The sequence below is a fragment of the Dermacentor albipictus genome, chromosome 8 (genome assembly GCF_038994185.2).
Source record: "Dermacentor albipictus isolate Rhodes 1998 colony chromosome 8, USDA_Dalb.pri_finalv2, whole genome shotgun sequence".
Taxonomy (NCBI): domain Eukaryota; kingdom Metazoa; phylum Arthropoda; class Arachnida; order Ixodida; family Ixodidae; genus Dermacentor; species Dermacentor albipictus.
This window is the reverse complement of record NC_091828.1, coordinates 108,843,505-108,864,854: the sequence shown is the minus strand read 5'-3', so window position 1 is coordinate 108,864,854 and position 21,350 is coordinate 108,843,505.

Genomic DNA, 21,350 nt, shown 5'->3' with positions numbered 1-21,350 from the left:
CGTCATGCCAGCAAAACTGGCACGCATCACTAACTTCCAGCACTGTTGACATGTAAAAAAATATTGCAGCGCTTCACCAAGCTCGATCATCGGTGCGCCAACGCATACGCTTTCGCGCATAGAACTCTCTACGCTTGTTCTCTTACATTTGGCGACATCTCAGAACGCAGTGAAACATGCGCCAGCACCCAACTTGGAGAATTTCTACGTATGCGTTAGCAAATTACGGTTACTCATTTACGTGACGTCATGGTGAAGGCAAACAGGACTGAACCTTTAATGCTATATACATTACGCTTGGTGATGATACATGAAGATGATGATGACATTATGCTTACACTCGAGGTGCATTCTCATCGCCAGCGCCGGTACTGTTACTTTCATTCTAACACGCGAGCAAACCCAGTTTATTACACCCAACCATATAGTCTCGCACAAAAAACAACATAGAATCAAGAGATTTTGATGCTTGTATAAATCGTAACCGGTGCCTCAACACTTCTAAGGCTCACACGATGCTCGATCGTCTCTCCTTGTTGCACCAAGGATCGAAGCGGCAAAACTTGGCACACAAGAACATAGATAATAATTATTATTTCTTTAAATGAAAGCCGTCCGTACATGCTGAGAAAACATGGGGAAGGCGGGAGGTGAAAATTCAAGACGACGAGCAGGACGAGAGCAAGAGGAAAGCCGGAGCCAACGTTTAGGCAAGTGTACTTGTCTTCTTCAAGGACTTGACCTTGTTCTAGTCTTGCTCGTCGTCTTATATATATAATGTGACTCTAGAAAGTCAACACAGCGCCTCAAAGTCATAGAATATGGTGAAGGCTTCTGTATGAGCCGAAACTCGGTTTTACGCGCTCTGAGTGAAAAGCTGCCAAAAATGTACACCGCGTTTAATAAAACTGATAATACGACTACCTAGCTATGTCTCTACCACGGTTTAAAACGTTTCGTACACACAGGAGTTTGACACTTCAGCGGTTCATTCAATTTAAGTCAACAACGGTGTGCTCCGATCAATGCAATATTAAATTCAAGTCGCGGTCTCAATAACCCCATTTGATCACTGTGCCTTAGGATATTTCTCGAGCGCGTCATTCACGCGGCGCAGAGCACGCGTTCGCTTGAATTTTTCTCAGCCATGCGGAGAGAAAGAGAGGGGGATGAATATAGGAAGGCAGGGATGTTAACCAGTCAAGTGTCTGGTTGGCTACTCTACGCTGGGGGAAGGGAGAAGGGGAAGAGAGAGAAGGGAGAGAGATGGTGTAGAGGACGTGGTGTACGGACAGTACTTGAGTTAAAGCCGCTCGCGCGAACCAGACGTTCTGGGAAAGCGCAAAAGTGCCTTCCCTGCCTTCTGAGCCGACGATCGGTGGGGACGGTGCTCTAGTACTGTATGTTCACTCAGAGGACGATCAACTAATTTCCTCAGTGGGTTGGACAAAGATTGTGGATTGCAAAAGGCCCATGAACAAGGGTTCGTACGTTCTGCATGCAGAGATTTTCGCCGTTAGTCGAAGTGAGTGCACGGCGTTAGCCAATTCAAAAATTATTAAAGGGCTAATGTAGCGGACCTTTGACCCTTTCGATTGTAGCATTAACAGCGGGCTTTGCTAATTGCATGAGTTCCATGTAGTAGAAAGTGGAAGGAGAAATTTTTCAATACCAAGAACACTGTCGAAATCTATCACGTTCGGAATTCCTTAGCCAAGAATCATGATGCACGTGCCTTTATTACACTAAAGATTCTTTAATCTTGAGCACTGTGTAGTAGATCTCAGTAGCGGCTGTTATAGAAAAAGTTAATACATACGGTCGCTATACAGCCATTGCAAATAACACGAAGCAACCTGCAGCTCTGGATTGAGTATAGTGCATTGAAAAAAAGAAGGAATTTATTGGTTATTCTATATTAGCCGTCAAGCGTAAGTATTTCTTTATTTAAAACAGTGCAAACAGAACAAAAAATGCGGAAAGAAGTGCGTAGGATAGGAGTTGCACTTACCGCGTTTTTTGTACTTTTGTGCTTTTTGAAATATCGGTTCGCCCGTATCGGCTTGAAAATCGGTTCACCCAACTGTCCACTTTGCTAAAACATTCTTTTTCTCGGAGAGACGCCATCTACACGGAAGTTTACCGCGAAAAAAAATACCAATTTCTGCAAAGCACCGACGTGCAAAGCTTAAATTACATCCCGACAAAAGAAATGACAAGAAAAAACTGTTAAACTGTAGTTCTTTAACTACAGTAAACCGGCACAAGCCAGAGAGGAGGCGAAGAGCCATGTAGTAGAGAAATAAATGACCGCTGTTTCACCAGTTAAATAGTACGGAAGGATGCTTTATTTATAGGGCTTGCGTCCACCCATCATAATTTATGTGCACATTTTTTTGTTTTAACCATTACGTGGAAGCTTTATAACTATTTTAACGTAAAACGATATTTCAGGCTGACTTCACTTCATCCTGGGAGTTGGGATTCGGGCCAGGCTAGCGAAAGGGCAAAACTAAGGAACGGAACGGCTTGAAATGCACAGGCATTATTGCAGGCGCTCTACCCGGTGCTTTCGACGCAGATTTATGGACACTCCAAAATGCAAATGAAGAGAGTTCCAGCATCATGCAACATTTGCAAACAGTTTCCTGAAGGAATTATTTTCTTTTTTTTTTGAGTGGCTATACGTAAACGTCCTAAACTTGGGACGAAGTTGCCTCACGGGTGTGCAAAACATTCGCTAAAATTACGGATGCCATCTGCGTGCAACTTGTCAGGGTTACCCGAAAATACCGCCATGCAGTCGTGCCGTGGGATTCACTCCGTGCATTATGAGGTCCACGGAAAGTGCAACAAGATTAGCAATCCGTACGAGGGTGTACAACTTGTGTTCAGTGGATCGAATTTAGAATTTTCTTTATCTAGCAGTTTATACAAACGTGTGGCTAAAGTTGGTTCCAGGCTCTGTGATCATGCAATTCTAAGTGCCTTATTTTATACCTAGTTTCGCTTTGTGCAAGGCAAGCAAAGAAATTGCTGGACTGTGCTGGACGGTGAAATATTATCGTTCTCCAGATGCAGAATACGCGTATTTGATCTTTACTCCTACTGTTGAGCATACTTTAACACCTGTTAATCGCGTAGATATTTAATACGTTGGTAATTTTTCAGAGTAACTGACAGTTCCTACTATATATTGTTATATTTCAGAGTGACTAAACTGACAGAATCACCGCTCTATGTGATATTACTTTTATCGGACAGCAACAGCAAGAAATGTGAAGCCATGGTCACGCTGGTAGAAATGAGAGGACAATTCGCTGTGCTTTTGCACCTCCTTTAGTCTTCATGCTCTTGCACTGTCGAGATACCTATACCTACTCACGAAATTTACCACTCTCCTAAACTGAAAGGGACGCTAAACATACAAACTATACTTGTTATATTAAAAATTACAATTTTTGCAATCGTGTGTTGTTCTTTATTCTTTCGGTTACTGGTTAATATTAGATGAGAAAATTAACGTCAAATTTTGTTTCTCTAAATTCAGTGCCGAACCCCATCGCGGGAGCGTCAGTGAGGCGTCACGAACTTAAGGTTCTTTTTTCTTTATAAACCGATTACCATTCTCTGAGAGCTAACCACGATTTCATATTATGGTGTAACCGTTTTCGCGGGCCTGTCCCGAAAGTGGTACTAACAAAGCGGTAAAAGATGGCACGGTGGTACAGTACCACCATGCTTTCGTGCGGTGGTGCCGGTGGTGTCGGTACGGTGTTGCAGGTGCTTTAAGGAAAGCGTTCTCGCATCCTTCGCTCGTGACAGCTATCGTTTTGAGACGCTGTTGTTTCAAAACGCCTCTGCAGAGGCGGTCGCATACACAACATGGGATTCCTAACTGGCCTATGAGGAAGGGGCGCTCAAATTGCGGGCTCACTCCAACGTACGGGCAAAGCACGGTGGTAAGAGCGCCACCTACAGTGCCTAGTGTAACGTGTAGTGCCATAAATGACCATGTCACAAAGCATGCTAAAATCATTTTTGAATGGATAGTAACTGGGGTTGGTTCTCCATAAGTTTCTCCGTACCTACCCCCTTCGTCGGCATAGGACTTCCTTGTTTTTTTTTTCGCTACGTTTCAGGTAAAAATGTATTGACTTCAGTCCTATATTTGCCTTCAATTCGGTGATAATAGCTTCAAGGATATGGCGGTTGCCTGAAGTTTTTCATGATCGCTTTTCTCTATTAACGTTAGCCCTAATCCGATGTGAATATGTTTGAAAAATTTCAAGATAAGCCTGAGCAAACGCGGAGGGTTTCCAGGATATTGTATGCCAGCAGCGCCTGTACACTTTTGGCACCACTGCGAACACGTATCTCAGATTGACTATTGCGCCCCAACTACGCAGATTGGCCTGCAAAGTGGTACAAAAGCTTCAAGCGATTGCTATTAAGTACCATGCTGAGGTAGTATTCGCGAGGCACTTTCACGGGCGTCTTCTCGTATTTGGGCCATTGCTGCTGTTTCACTTTTCGAAACTTGCCAAGTTGAGTGTTTAGCTCCTTTTGAATACAATGTAAACACACTTCCGCTGTTTTCAAAGATTAGAAGCCACCCTGGGGCGTCCAGTTTTGCCCCCTGACGTACCCCGCTAGTGGGTAAATAAGTAGTGAGTAAATAAATTTTAGAGCCCTCCTGCTACTTGCAGGAGGGCTCTAAAACCGATGCCCGTAGATTTTCAACACACTTCTTCCCTGAACATAACCCCGAATGTAAGTTTTGAAGCATTATGCACCTTCCTTTATTCTGAGAACCGTGAAAAGAGAGTTTCCGTGCATTGAGACAGCATAAAAAAACACGCTTTTTTTTTTGTTCCGGTATAGTCGACTCATAAGGCGTGCGACAGGAACTTTCTTAAGGCCGTGCACTCGCTTCATTATGTCCCGTCCTTAAAACTGAGAAATTTCCTGTCGGCGGCAACATCAGTTACCGCAAAGTGTACGTCGCTCGGCAGAAAAAAAGCCCTCGCCACGCCGATTGGTCAGAGGCCGATTTTCGCAGCCAGTAAAAAAAAAGCAACGTTTGTTGCAAGCCCATCACAGCGCGGGAGTGCGACAGAACGGAGGGAATATAGGGGGGACGCTTATCTACGTTGTAAACATCCGGTTAGCGATTTTCCATAGAGCGCAGGCGTGACCGGTCCCGTTGTCGCTTGCAGCTATGTTCGCTGGTCTTCTGTACATTTGGGCCACGCTTTGCTTGGAGCGAAGTCTTCAGGACAAGAGAGAGAGAGAAATGATGCATAGAAAGGTGAGGAGGTTAACCAGAGGTAGTTCCGGTTGGCTGCCCTGCGCGGGGTGGTTCTCATACCAAACGCGTGCAGGCGTTTGTATGAAAGGCTGAAATATACGTTTTTCAGTTTGTCTGCGTCATCCCACTTGTTGAACGCGGCAACACGTCCATAGTGCACCAGCCAATCTTCAACGTCCTCATGTATGGCGCCGTAGAAGGGTTTCGGCGTTCGCGGATTGAGTAGCGTACAATGAATCGGCGTTGTGCCTTCCATACCGGGTGGGGTGGTCGGAGCTGCCATTTTCTCTGGGAGGAGTCCAAACTCAGGGGCTTTTCCACGGATCCATCTGCTGGCGCAGTGTATAGGCACAACTGCCGGTACGAGGATGGATCTACTGCTGCCCGGAGGGGTTTGGTGCATAGATTAGATTGCCCCGCACCTCCATCATTTTGTCACATTAGATTGCCCCGCACCTCCATCAATTGTCACATTAAAACTGTGTGCAAGCATTTCATTATCAGTACAGCTGTGAAAAGGTGGTAGTTTTGTGTGGTATAGCCTCCAAGATGCCTGACCAATGGCATTCTTTGTTGAGCTGCCTATTCAGGCCTCCCCAATAGCTAAATTGTGGACACCACTGGTAGTGTCTCCTCCATGCTGGGTTACGAGTTTATAAGGCTTTTTTTAAACAAACAAATTTTTTAATCTTTATTTTTGTTGTCATTTTGATGGCCTGTGTATGCTTTTTGTTTTATAAGGCCATATTATTTCCATTAATATGGCCTTCAATTTTTAATTGTAATATCCCATATAATCCACCGTGATTACTCGTAAAAGAGAAATCAATACAGAACAAACCGTATATGTGGGCAAATGTATGCGCATTGACTTGAACAGTCACCTGCGAAGGTGTAAAGTAAGGTTGTTCAATGGATTGAATAAAATCATTCGGAAAGAAGCACTAAGTGTGTTCGTATGCCCCTCACTCATCTCCTATACGTAAACGTAACCAAATGTAGTATATGTAACCAACACATTCTCAGACTTTAGTGCAATAAGTTAATACGGTGTGTTATGCTCTTCAGTTGACACTGTGAATGAAACCATTATTAAAATGAGCAAGCTAGAGACTAATGCAGTGTTTGTATATTTGTGGTAAGTGCAGCAATTTATTACCATAGAACATAAATATAGCCCGTCTCAACGTTTCTATCTATGCCTTTCATTCATTCCTTAGTCACTCAGAAATTAGGCAGCAGGGCATGACACAAGAACTGCTGCTCACGTTTATAATGGAGTCAGACAGAGTCAACCCCTGTCTGTTACGCACATATGTTTTAGTATTTTCCAAACTGTTCGTGTCATACCAAAACCAAGGCACACTGGCCTCTCATGGTATTGAAGCTTGCTCACCGATTACTTAGAGTGGATGATACATTTTCTAGATTTTGTCAGGTGCCATCTGCCTTGCCCTAATCATGGTATGAAAGGTAGGTCCTGCTAGTCAAACAAAACCAGGCATTCATATAATGCCTCAAACATACGCAGGAGTTCATTTCTTTAATGGAGAATGACAAAGACACTTTCTTTACACACGTATCGCCAAATACCTCAATCTGAGTGCTTGAAATGATTAGACTGGTTGTTTACAATTATGTCTGTTTATTTAAAACAGGGAATGCAATCATACGTCGTGAGAATTACGTGCAAAGAAACCATCCGCCAAGAACTTGCTGACTTAATTAGAGCATTCCAGGACACTCTTACTGACGCAACTGCTGGTTTGTTAAATGTAATTGTTTTCACTGAATAACAGAACTCCATAAGTGACACAGGTGTTGCTTCAGTATACTTATTTTGGTGCTTGTTTGCATATGCGTTTCTAATTGCACTTTCGGTTTATTTTTACACATAAGCTTACAATTCAGTTCAGTTGGACACTTTAGTTCCTTGTCGTTTCTTTATTAGGTCCTTTGTTACTTGGGAGAGCTTGCCTACTGGTTGCCTTGGTGCCTTGCCTCCCACTTCCATTGCTGCCTCTGTAGTCAGCCTTGCGGCGGTTTCGTTCATTAGCTCTATGTCACCATCATAATCTCTCTGTTCTAAGGCTCCAATTTTGTTTGCAAGTACCAGCCTAAATTCTCTTCTTTTACCCTAATTGCCTCTAAGTTGACCAGTTTCTTCTTGACCACTTTTACTCTTTCTCTCTTCAAATTCCGTTGAATCCTAGCCCTCAATAACCTATGAAAACTGCACTTTACCGTAACTGTCACTTCTACATGTTGCACTAAGCTGGGATAGGCATAAATCAGAAATCAATTTCATTCCTTGTTTCACCATCAGGGCTTTTCCATGTCCAATTTCTATTGCTACGTTTCCTGAATAAGGTATTCATTATTCTCAGCTCATTTTTGTCTACAAATTCTACCAGCATCTCTCCTCTAGCCTTTCTAGAATCGACAACATAGTTGCCAATGGCCTGTTCACCCGCCCATAATTTCCCCACTTTTCCACTGAAGTCACCCATTACTACTGTATACCGAGTTTGCACTTTTCTCATTGCCAATTCAACATCTTCATAAGACTTCTCTGCTTCCACATCGTCGTTAGTGGATGTTGGAGCGTAGGCTTGTACTACCTTTATTCTATACCTCTTATTAAGCTTGATTACGACTAGTGCTACCCTCTCGTTAATGCTGTAAAGCTCACCAATGTTGCTCGCTATGTCCTTATGGATTAGGAATCCTACCCCGAATTGCTTCTTATCAGGGAGACATGGCCGTTATAGCCGGTATAGCATGGCCGTTATAGCAGAGGACATGGCCGTTACGTAGCAATGTGTAAGCTGCACGAGATCAAATCTCAATAAGGCCGATAACGTCCCAAACTATGTCTGATAATTGGTTAAAGAGTCCTGCTAAGCTAGCCTCTCTCGAGAGGGTTCACGTGGTAAACGTTGCAAAGGTCAGTTTCTATTGCCGGCCTGGCCGGGGACCATAGTTTGTAAGTGACCTTAGTTGGCATCAAAGTTGCGTGTGCGCGCAACTACACGCACCGCGCGAAGAAACCAAATAGTGCTGACACCTTTAAAATATTAGCCATGTTAACGCTCATAGAACTCGCCATACCGTGGCCGAGCAATGCGACTCCGACTGCGGCAGTTGGTAGGTGGTGGGTCGCAGTATGTTTATTTCACCGCCGATGGGCATTTGTGACCACAGTTGGCCTTTACTGATAGACCTCCCGTTAAAGGCCGGGTATGCAATGTGTGCCGTGCGAAAGGTATGACTGGCGACGCACTATGGCAGTGTAGGCGATTGATATCAGCTTACAGTAACTGTTTCACGGGGAGGTGCGAATCCCTAATTGCGGCACGTTTCTTCTCCATCCTTCCCTTTCACAACAGATGTTGACTAATATCTGTCGTGGAATGTGGGGTGGCACTGAACTTTCGATGTGTGGCGATGCTGTCACTACACACCAAGGTGATGTGAAAGGAACAATGCTGATCCTCTAGCCTCACACAACACAAGCCCATTTGCAGCAATTTTGCCTCTTGGTATGTTGCATCCGAACGACCTAAGAAATACGGATTTTCCTTGCAACAAGGTGCATTACGTAAGCACGTGTCAAGGATTGCTATAGAATTTGCGAAGTCTTTTTATTTTTATATTTTTTTTTATTTACAATACCCCTAAGGGCCGTCATGCGATGGTATGACAAAGAGCGGGGGGACTCAAACATGAAATAAACACAAGAAATAAAACTACATGAAATAAACATCCCCCACAAAGAAAGAACATAAAATAGATACGACCAAGGGGTGGATGCACAAAGTCATGAAAACACAAGAACTTTTTTACATAATATATGAATATGTGCATGCAACAATAGGTAATAACTAGTCTGCTACCACTAACCGTTTTCTTGCAACAAGGTTTGGAAAGATGCTGAGGTAATTTCAATAGCTATGCGTGATTGTAGGTTATTCCATTGTATTATTGTGCGAGGAATAAATGATTCTGCGTAGAGCGATTAGCGGCACGTTATGCGTTTTACTTTTTTTAGCGTGGTCACGGTGTGGGAAGACTGCAGGGGGTGGTGAAAAGAAGTCCTCGTGAAGCGTGGAATGGTGATAAAGTTTATAAAGTAAGGTTTGACAAGCAAACTTGCATCGACGTGATAACGATTCTAACTCGGCACGTTGTTTTATGGATGTGACGCTGGTGAAGCGGGAATGATTGTAAAAGATGAAGCGAACAGCACGGTTTTGCAGAGATTCAATGTCGTTGATCATTTGCGCTTCATCGGGATCCTATATGGCAGAAGCCTATGCAATTTTTGAGCGGATCAGCGTGATATAAGCAAACGTTTTTAGGTGTGAAGGTGCGTGCTTGAAGTTACGCTTAACAAGACCAAGTGCTCGGTTAGCTGATGGTAAGACGGTGTTAATATCGTAATTCCAAGTTAAGTCAGACTGAAGTTGAAGGCCAAGATATTTGTAAGTTGGCGCAAGTTCTACGCAAGCATTATTGAGGAAGTAGGCGGTAGGAAGTCGAGTGGAATGGCTGGTAAATGACATTATCTTGGTTTTAGATGTATATAAAAAAATTAACCACGAGGACAGCTAAACGGTCACCGCATCAAGATCAGTTTGTAAGGAAAGTCTGTCATCGTCATTACTAATATTACGATATATAACACAATCCTCTGCGCATAATAGAATTCGATATGAGACATTTCGGTACATCATTAATAAAAATTAAGAAAAGTAGGGGACCAAGTACGCTGTCCTGGGGTGCTCCCGATGTTAAAGGAACAGAAGAAGAGTTACAGCCATTAGCATAGGTGAATTGTTGGCTGTTGGCGAGGAAATGTTTAGCCCATACATGAACGTTTGGGTGAATACTTAAGTGTGATAATTTGATTAGCAATGAATGCGATAGCAACATGTTACAGTATTGCACGCAGTGGAAGACTCGTAGCTGTAGCGGCCTTATGAATTGAAGCAAACGTAAGCTCACTAAGTAGAAACGAGCCGTTGTGCTAGGGGTCCTCTGTTTGAATCCTGCCATTGGACAACTTCATTAATGCTTATTAATTAAAGTCAACGTGTTTCCTAGTGACTTTACCACCACATTTCAGCATCGAGTATGTTTCAAACCTCTTTCGGGGGCGGATGCTGGAGGTAGTGCACAGCCGTGGCAATAAGGTCGCCTCATTTTCAGGCTTGAGCTCTGCTGTTGCTTCGCACTTTTAATATACTTACGTCTGAGAATACTTAAGATAAGAGGCATGCGCTCTCGGAATTAGTTTCACGACATTTATTTGTAGGCGGCCACTCCCAAAATTCTGAGGAATAATTTTGTCAAGAATGTAAGACCTGGTATGAGCAGCCTTAGTGATAGAAAGGTGCTGCAATATAACCGGCATATTCTGCATGTAATATGTATGACAATATATATATATATATATATATATATATATATATATATATATATATATATATATATATATATATATATAAGCTTTCTCGAGCGAGTTCCGGGCGGCGTTAATCAAACGCCGCGTGTTCTTCGGCGGAACGCGCAACGCACGACCCGCTCCCGCTGCCGTTCCTTCAACGCAGCCTGCTCTTCGGCACAACGAACCGAACGCGGCCTCCCCCATCTGGCTGCCGGGCCTGAACTGGCGGGAAATGGCGGGCGTGAAGCGAGCGAACACGCGATCACACCCTTTAGCTCCTCCGGAGAGAAGGGTCACCTGTGATTGGCTCGCTTCTTGTGCTGCGTATACTTTATCATGCACAAAAGCCCTGCTTTAAAGGACACTTATGACGAACCGGCAGTGGCTGAATCGGTAAGCGTGGTGATCTCGCAACCCGACAACCAATTTTTATTTTCGTGCGGCTTGAGTATTTTAGCATGACAACGCCGACACCGACACGTGTTGGAACATACAACCTTCGCTTGAATAGAAGAAACCGCACGGCGACGCCAACGGCAAAATTACCTTCGAGTGTTCACATAACTGCTACTGCATTAAAAAGAAAAGCTCCAACATAGCAATTATTTTATCGCACAAATGTATGTAGTTTACTGCTCAACGTTCATCTGCTCTCTTATCTATTTAAAAAATACGCTACGAGATTGCACGTACGTTTTGTAAGGCAAAGAAAAGGTTGCAGTGGCGTTACTTGAGGATGACTTCTTCTCGGGCGAGTTAGTGTTTAGCATCACGTTAAGTGGCGTCATGCTTCGTGACCGCGTGTTACGCGCAAGCATATACGGAAGCCGTGAACAGGCACAACGAGCGCCATGACGTCGAAGCGCGAACGCCGTCGCGGACGCTACATTGATCTGATAGTTATCTAAGGAAAGACGCTTGATTTTCTGCAACACTGATCTCGATGTAGCGACGCATGCCTGTCCTGCCAGAGGGAAAGCGCAAGTGCTACACATGCGAAGAAGAGACGTCGCGAACATGAACAGCGGGCTCCGCGGCGAAGAAGCACTAAGGAAAAGGGCGCGAATGCGGCGATCCTCCTCTCCACCTGCAGGCACCTTCCTCCTCCGGCGCTCGCTTCTTTTGGTGCACTTTCTCTCCCTACCCCCTGTACAGCGCGGTTGAGGTGTCCTCTGCTGAGAGACAGTTACTGCGCTGCACTTTAACCCAACCTTTCCTTCCCATCATCAAGAATCTCCTTCTCGCTCGCTTCTTTCAGGGCTTCAGAGAATCTCGCCGATCTCACAGACGGGCCACGTACGCTTACACGTGCAAAAAAAAAAAATACATTTTCACCAGAAGGCAACTCATGGACATCGATATCAAAGTTTAGCACTGCATTGCGCTAAAGGCGTCTCAGAACGCTGCCGAGATGAGGAACGTCGCCAACGGCGTTGCCGGCTTATCACGTCGATGCAGCGCGACGTAAGAAAACCACCAATGTTTTGGTAGTCTTGTTCATTACTGCTATCATGCCAGCATATGCGAGAACAAAAAAAAATTAATTCAGCTTTCAACATAGCAAATCTCCGGCCTCGTTTTACGAACTGCGCGTTTCCGAAAACCAGCATTTTCATATAACGTGGCAATCTTACACTTTTAGAAAATGAACAGAATGGCAGGCTGCATGGCATGTTCATGAGTATTAAACAAGTAAAAGATCATTCTAAAATTTAGAAATGCAAGCTCAGAGTAGCAAATTAAGAAAATAGAGGAAAAAAAACCAGAGGCGTTTTCATCCAGACACATATAAATGAAAACATTATACAATGCCGTGATGGCCGTAGTGTACAACACTTTCTGATGTGGGTCCTCAGATGTTGCACAAAACTTGACGACTTGTATGGCATAGCCATGACAACTAAACAAAGGCAAAATTCACTGTCACAGGTAAAAACAATGAAGACACGCCAAACACCGAAATAGAAAATAATATTACAAATATCGTTTTATTGGCAGTTGTGCCACAAGAAAAAAAACTATCAAATTATTTACTTCTACACTTGCTCACATATTGTGCAAATGTAAATGACACGTGTGACATATTCGCTACTACTAAACAAAATGGAAAAGCAGACTTGACGGAATAAAAATAATATTGCATTACAGTGGACATATACATTATTTTTCATTTGCCTAAGACTAGAGAACTGGTGGCTAACGAGAGCTGGAGGGAGTCACTTTTTGGTAGCAGCACGTGCAAAACATTCGCATAGAACCCTGTTCCTCAAAGGTTTGGCCGAACAAGCCAAGAACACAAACTTTTCTTGCCCCGCGAAAACAGTGCTTAGCAGTAAACTTACCTCACTGAAGGCACTAAGTCATTTCACGTATAATGGGCGCTCCTTTGTCTAAAAAGCAGGAGCCCTGCATATCTCACATTGCACTATTGCAGTGCTCCAGCTATGCCGGAAGAACTCTCCTATGCCCATCAGCTCTGACAATATTCTAAAAAAAAGAAAACGCTTCGATCCTGCAGCAAAGTAAATAAAGAGCATAAATTCAAACGAGATAAAGTGCGCAGTCGGATCACACAGAGGTGAACTCGTTTCATCGTCTTGGTGCAGTACAAATTGTGATACTTTCACCTCGAGTCTCAGAAACACATTTTGCTTTTTTAACGATGGCGAGTGATTAGCAGGAGACGCGTGCAAGGCACACATCGAATCACGCGGTTGCGTTGGAGATGCGTTTACGAAGCTGTATGTCTTAAGCGCTAATGTTCGCTGCTCGTTGGTATAACGATATTACTGCAACATCGCGCTCCTGTCAATCAAATCAGCCTCATCTACAAATAATAACGGTTGCCTTACTGCAGAACAGCTGTGTGCGACTGCGCGCAGTTACTAGCAGAAATGTAAACCCCGGAATGGGAACTGCAAGCTCATCTAGCTGTTCTCCTTAGGCAGCCAAAAGAATCTGCAGGGGCTCCTTCTTTTTCTTTTGCTTTTTATTTAAGTGTTCGATCATCATAGCACGAAGCACGAAGGGCATGAGACATCGCGGCGCACGCAACACACAGCCCGCGAGGACCGCGAAACTGCCCACGCCGGCGAACGCTCGGTTCCCGATAACGGAAGAAAACGAAACTATAGCGAAACAGACGAAAACGAAACTATAGCGGCTAAGCGGATGACGCACCGTCGAATGCGAGCGGCGACATTGGAAGGTGAGGGAGTTGAGAGGAAGGGCGAGGGGTGCACGGTTGCTTTCTCGCCCTCGCGCCCGCCAGATGGATGGCGCTAATTAACTTCTGCCAGTGGCGGAGTTTCTTATTGCGATACCACGGAAAGATCGACCATTGTTCATATCGACGTTTATTGACGCCTATGCTGGAGGAAGAAAATCCCCAAAGTAATCATGCCAGCTTCGCAACGAAACGTACGAAATGTTATATTGACGTGATCTCGCGACTCCCTCAGCTTGTTCAGTGTTGTCGACTAACATAAAACGGAGTAGCTCGCGCAGATCGTAGCGTCTCCTGGAAATTCAGCAAACCTTCAAACGTCCTAAAAAGCTGTTTATTAAAAGCTTGTCACAGTTAAGAGCTGCCTCATTTATCATCTCCTGCAGACCGTCAAAACTTTTTCGGCAATGGCTGCAACAACGCCGACTGTAGACAAGCACTAGAAAAATGATTATGCAGAATCCATCGACGCTGTCCTAAGATTGTGGCAATTTAGCGGTAAATGCGTGAAATGCGGAAGCATTACGTCGCGCCTCTTTGAGGTCCCTGAGCCGTGATGAAAACCGCGTTTGCCACATTCGAAAGCGTTGTTCATGGGCTAACTCGACACAAGTCCTGCTTCTTCGAGGAGCGAAGCGCAAGTGACGGTGGTTCGGTGCAGATCACCGTTAGTAGCATATATACTTGATTTACTTTAAACTCCCAATGCTAACATATTAATCAGCGAACAGCCCGAACGAGCGAACGAACGAACGAACGAACGAACTAGCTAGCTAGCTAGCGAGACAACGAGTTCGCCCCTTCGAGCCACCCTTCCCCGCAACTCACTAGCCCTACAACTTGCGACCTTTCCCTCTGCGCCTTCCCAAAGTTCCTTCGTGGCAGCCATACAGAGTGGATACGTCCAGTTCCTGCTTTTCTAGGCACTACGGAGCAGGTTTCTTAGCGCGCGTTGAATGCGTTTGTCCCTAGGCGTACCGGCATTACGGAGTGGAGTCGAGTTCGTTCACTCTCGGACGCTGGCCGCCGGCGAGAAAGCTATGGTCCTGCACGACTAACTTAGTACGAGCGCCGCAGGTGCGAGACAGTGGTCTGTCCGACGCAGCGGTCGCCAAATATGGAGCGCCAGTGCCCCCGCTGCTTCACCTATTTCACCTCGGCGGCAGCCATCGTCCCAGCGTAAACAAGCTCGACTTCACTCCGCAAGGTCGGTAGGCCTAGGGAAAAAGCAAACAACGGGCGCTAAGAAACCTCTTCCGTAGTGCCCAGGCACAGTCAGGTATTCAAGGAGCAAAAGCCCCCATATTTTCTCTCTTGCACCAGCTCTTACTCGCGCCTGCGCAAAACGTTGAGCGCCGCGAGAAACGCCACGCCGCGCTTTACCTACTAGCAATTGTAAAAATACAACCGGATGCGCCGCTCCATGGCCCCCAAGACACCCATCGCGCCGACGTGCGCAACATGGCGGACGCCGCGGCCGGTTTGTATGGGTGAAGGGGTTTATGTTTAAACAGAATTATGTTTTATCGTATAGTCAAATAACAATCCTAGTGCTATCACGTCTGTATGTTATGCGCAAGTCGTAGTTTACGCTTTTTCTACATATTTTAGCTTGAGAAATTCAGTTAGTTTAGGCGATTCCTTGCATAATATGGAAGGCCTGGGTTAACTGGTTCAAAAATCCTTTTGCCGATGTGCGACCGACGCGCGACGCAGGATATTCCGCGACGCGGGCTATCGAACTAAGAAAAATTACGCGCAGAATCGCCTGCGGGAGTTATCTAAAAGATGCGTAAGCATTTGCCGCTCATCGCCTCCTGTTTCGTCGTCGTATGATGCCGGTTTGGTACAACTGCGAGAAACACCGCAAAAGACTCGTGACACGGAGAAGCGAGGTTGCAACACCGAAATGTTACCAGAGAACACGAAAAAGAAGTGAGCAGTAGCAATGTTCGCTCACGTTGAGTGACGCTGCGTTTGGGTTATGTAACTGTTCTGTGGAAGATGAGCACTGGCCGATGCATGCGCTAATACGTGGTGCAATTTAACACTTTAACACTTAACAGCGCAATTTAACACGTTGGCAGACCTCGTAAGTACACGTGGTCGATTACCCTGCTTGCTCTCGATGCGAACCGTTATAAACAGTGATCAACCGTTCTCCGGTGGCTGGTGTTAAGGTCGTGTTAAACGGAGCACCTCCACCAAACGGGTGTGAATACCTTACATGCATGCGTACTGGAGTAAATGTTTAAAATGCTACTCAGTTCAATTTTGTTTATTTGCTAATGCCACTCTACCATTGCGTTAGCAAGAAATCCTTTAGAACCTGTTTACACTAAAGAACGGTCGAGCGATAACTATCATCAATGTGAATGCGTATGCGTACCAGCGCGAGTGAACAAAGGGGGCATTAATTAAAGCGAGCTTTCGTGCCGTAACTCGGAGCCATTACCGCAAGCGGAAGCTTCTCGATCGAGGCATGGGTCTCGAGAACTTCTTATAGAAACAATGGAACGTAGAGCACGCGAATGCGTTGGTCGCTAATGAGTATTTTTACGGTCATCTATTTAATTACTCCAAGTACCTCGAACAAGCAGGTTACGTTGCGCTAAGGTCCCCCTTTGTGGCATAGTTTCTCCGAGATAATAATGCCACAGGGTGCTTGGAAACCAGAAGGGGGCCACTTCTATGGGCGAACCAGCATGCAACAATTATAACAGCCGATGGACGCACTTAGAACTTTCAGCTTTCGCTGCTTCATGCGAGAAAGAGATAAATACCACTTGTCTTCAACCCCATTCGGCCTTGCCGTTGGCAACAATGCAAGTCTTCTTACCTATCTCCCATCTCATCTATTGTCTCGGTGGGTAGCATCCTTAGTAGGCTTCGTTCGAGCGGCAGTGAGCCTGGGCGTACGTCTGTGTCATCGCTCGCGAAAATGAACGCTTCCACAAAGACTTTCTCTTCCTATAGAGAGGCCGAAACATTTCAGGACGCCAGTAATGCAGTGTTGCGGACATTCAGCGCAGCGCGTAGAGTGCAACAACGGAATTGGGGGACGCTTGCATGAGTGTCAAGACAACGAGAACAGGGCTTTGGGTAAGAACTGCGCATCTGACGTGTTTTGGGCGATAAATGGTTGATTGTGTTCGCTGGGCATCAATTAGTGAGGCTTGCAAAAGGGCTTTGTGAGCTGCACGTATACCTAATGGCAAGGGTTCTTCTTTGAAAAATAGACACATGTTATCTTGAGATACCGGGTAATTATTATTATGAGTCGATTCTAGCATTTCGAGAGGGCTGAAAAGCTCGGCTTCACCAATGAATTGTTTCCCTAGAACGTGATAACAAATTTGCTAACATAGAGCAAAAGGAAAAGGCAGAACCACACGCTGTGCTATTTCAACAGCTGCAAATGAGGCACGAATTGAAACAAACAAGAAGAAATAACCATAAAGTGCACGTGGTTTAGTGCAGTGGTCATACCTGTCCCTTTTTCGCGCCTCACACAAACGTACCCAATTTCTTTTTTTAAGCTCAGCACCCCAATTTTCCATTTTTGGACATCTATTCATAAAAGCTCGTGAATTGCTAGCGTGTTATGGCGCTTTATTGTAGCGGTATTCCACGAAAGTTGCGCTTTACAGGCGCTATTCGTGAAGCTGTTGAATTTCAAGTGAAGAATGACATTACCTCAAAACACTGCTCGTTTGAGACGAGGGAATTTTTTATCGAAGTAGGTAAACATGAATAAGCGGCGAAGAAATAGTGAGAATTGAAAAATGATTGGTTGGTAACTTTTATACTGTAAGCATCTGTTGCTAACAATTTTTCAGCAATGAACAAAGATTGCACTTGCGATTGAGCGTACCTCATGTTTGATAAAAATGGACAAGTCATTTCATTTTGCTGACTGAGATGAACGAAATTTGGATAAGAATTGTTGGGAAAATACGATACCATTAGTTCTTTTTTCGTGTTTTTTATGATTACTCTTCCAAGTGCGGTTGTTGAGTGCTGACACTTCCAGGGAGCAAGACCAAATGAAAGCCAGTTTAGCCAAACAGGCTCAGAAGCTGAGCGCTCTATGTTTAACAATGCACCCGTGGGGAGAGCCGAAACGTAAATATATATTTTAAACCATTATGGTCGGTGTTCGGACCTCTTCGTTTTAAGTACGCATCATCCCGGCCAGGCGGGATTCCGTCGTACTCTCGACTTCATCTAAGTGGTGAGTGCCGTTGCGCTCAATACATTCGTGTGGCAGCCTACAAATGACTACACCGCCGGTATTTCTACCTCCCAAAGGCACTCAGTCGAGTCTGGCGGGAGTATCACCCCGACACACTGCTGGACTTAGGTAACATGCAAAAGCTAGCTTATTTCGTGAATCACCAAAATGTCTAGTTTCGCCATGTACTGATCTACTGGCCCAGCCGCCAATATGCCGGAGAAGAGTTCAGTAGTAACGTTGGAGGTGCTTTCGCAACAGGACATGCAGTCTTCACAGAAACATGAGCGCCAGGCAGTACAGCACTCGTTTCCGTTCATTTATATTTTTATTGCGATAGCAATTATATGCACACTCTATCTGCATTTCTGTCGCCGCCGTCGGCGTCGTCGTGATGCTCCGTACAAAGTCCAAGGGCGATAACACCATCGTATGCTGCATGTGCAAGTGAAAGCACGCGAGGAAAGCCGACGACCGCGTGTCAATCTGGCGCGCGCGAAGGACGAAAGGTGAGAGCAAACGCGCCGTCTTTCGTCGCGCGATAGGCCTGGGGTAATAGGAGGCAGGGAATGGGGGGAGGGGCGGCGTTGGGCTCCGGCAGCAGCTGCGCACTTCGCGACCAGGCGCAACGGGGTCTGACGATTGGGGCTCAATCTCGCGCGCTGGATATGGAGGAAAGCGGGGAGGCAACGCGGGAGGGAGGGGCGGCTTCGACTCCGCCAACAAGTGCGTACTTTGGACGGTCGGGCGCGCCGTATCTTGAAAGGGATCTCCAGACGGCTCATACGTTTGTGCGCGCTGTGCTCTCCCGCCGCTCTTGGATTGAAGCGACAGACTGCATAAAGGTTACTTCGCTCGCTGCTGCTGCCGCACTTGCTCACACCAGCGTTTTGACAGCGAGTGTCTGCGCTTATCGAGTGTGATGTGTTCATGTTTGCCTGTGCGCGCTGACACCATGCTCGTTAATTTAGTTAATAAGCGAATGTTTACAAGTTTATACGGCCAATAAAACTACTATCCTTAGTTCATATAGCTGTCTACTAATTCGCTATCGCAATCGATGCTTCGCCTTTCAGGCGATACTGCAACTTTTTTTTTTTGCGCATACAGCTTTCATGCTCACTTTACTGTCCAGGATAATTTCAGTTGCGAGGTGATTTACGAACAGGTCATTAGTGCAAGCCGTGGCTGCAGCCTGCTTGCGACGGCCATGCTCCTAGCCCCCTGGCAACAAAAGGTATTCAGATCGTTGTGAAAACAAAATGTGAAATCGAACACCCAGCACGGCACCCGCATTATTCTCTCTCTTCATCGCCGCAATCTCTGAAAAACAAATAATATATCTGTGAGGGAAAAAAAATCAGTGAAAAAAAAAGAACGGTTATACGCAGCGATAAGAACAGGACCTCCAAAAGCCCGCATGGTGCTCCAACGACGGAATCGCTAGGACTGGAAGCGCTTTGCCGTAAGGGTCCTCACCCTTTGAATGTGACAGAAGCCACAAGTTCAAGTGGCAGTAAAAAGTAGGAGTTCCTCAGGTAGCGCTACGATTTTTGCATTGACAATTTTCATCTAATTATAATAGTTGAGAAGTTGATTAATTAATTAGCACTAACTATCTGATTAAGCGGAATGCAAAAAAATAACAATTTCAGTATTTCCATGTGACGGCAAACAACGTCATGTGGGTTCTATCCAGCTACGTAGCATTTGCGTATTCTTTTATGTTTCGCTCAAGTTAACTGAAACACCCTCGATGACCAGTCGTTTGAGAACGTGCGTATTTTCCTGAAAAGCTTTTATTCCTTTTTCTTAGCTTGAAAGAAAGGGTGAATACCGGATTGATTCAATGACCTTATATTGCGAGAAGTTTCTCAAACTTCAAAACTTTCTTTTTTATGAAGGCGTGCTGAGCAGTTATGTGCACGACCAACATTCGCAATATGCTGACGCTAGAACGGTTCGTAAGAGGCAATTTCAGCTATCCTCTATGCCGGACATACTATCAGCGAAAGGCAATCAGCCAACTGTAAAAAGCACTTACGAACCACAGCCTTGGTGAATTGGACCAACGTTATTTTTTTTCGTAGGGCTAAGGGCTGCTGGACTAATAATAAAATGACATCGCCAAGCTAACAGAAACACAAAGCAATGAAAACTCTGTAGTTTCACACCAGGATGGTAATGTAGAATACATACAAATTATCCTCGCTCTAAGAGACTATAGCAAACCACACCTTGCTTGTAGGACTCTGGTAGGCTAGTTTCACGCGAAGGCACAAACTACAATAAAATAATTTACACCCTTAAAAGTGAATAAGGGTGTAAGTGAGCCTATAACTCACACCCTCAGGGTGTATGTTATACAAATCACACCATAAGGGTTTGAGTTCAGACACATTTACACCCTTTCTCGCTTTTAAGGGCGTAAAATATTTTACAGTGTACTACCAAAACCGGTGCGAACAGCCTGTAAAAAATGATAACCTTCGCACTGAAATTACCCACATGTCTCAAAAGGTATATGCTGAATAATCTAATATCATAATTTGTGTTCATGCATAACTTCTCCCATTTCCCTAATAATCATTCAGGAGTAGCGGACTTAGAAGGCCTGGGTCATATAGGTGTTTGCTCCACTAGGGCTGCAGCCACTTTAAGCTTTTGCAAGCGTCAGTCAGAGTGGGAATGTTCGTCCCTTTTTTTTTGCTTTCTTTGGGCGGTTACGGCAACAATTTATAGCTACCAGCAAACTGCCTAATAACCAATGCGCAAATATTAACTTTCTTTGGCACATTGACGAAATTTTAACACAGCTATATGGCGGGAATAGCGGGGGTGGGAACGGGGGCGAAGATTTCACCACGCTATAGGCCATTTGAAAACGCACAAGTGCGCTAGGCGTAGCAAGTGATGTTTTAAGTGGAAGAACGTAGAAGTACCAAAGCTCCCGAGCGACCATTTCGGAACTGTGTGTGTATGCAACTCTAACTATAGCGGCAAAGCGAGACTATATCGTCGCACAAAAGCCAAGCCGAAATCCGAAAGCGAGCACCCTCAGATATCCAGCCAAGGGTTTCCGAGCCTGCTCATTATTCTGTAATGAATCCGCGCCACTTTCTGGACGCAA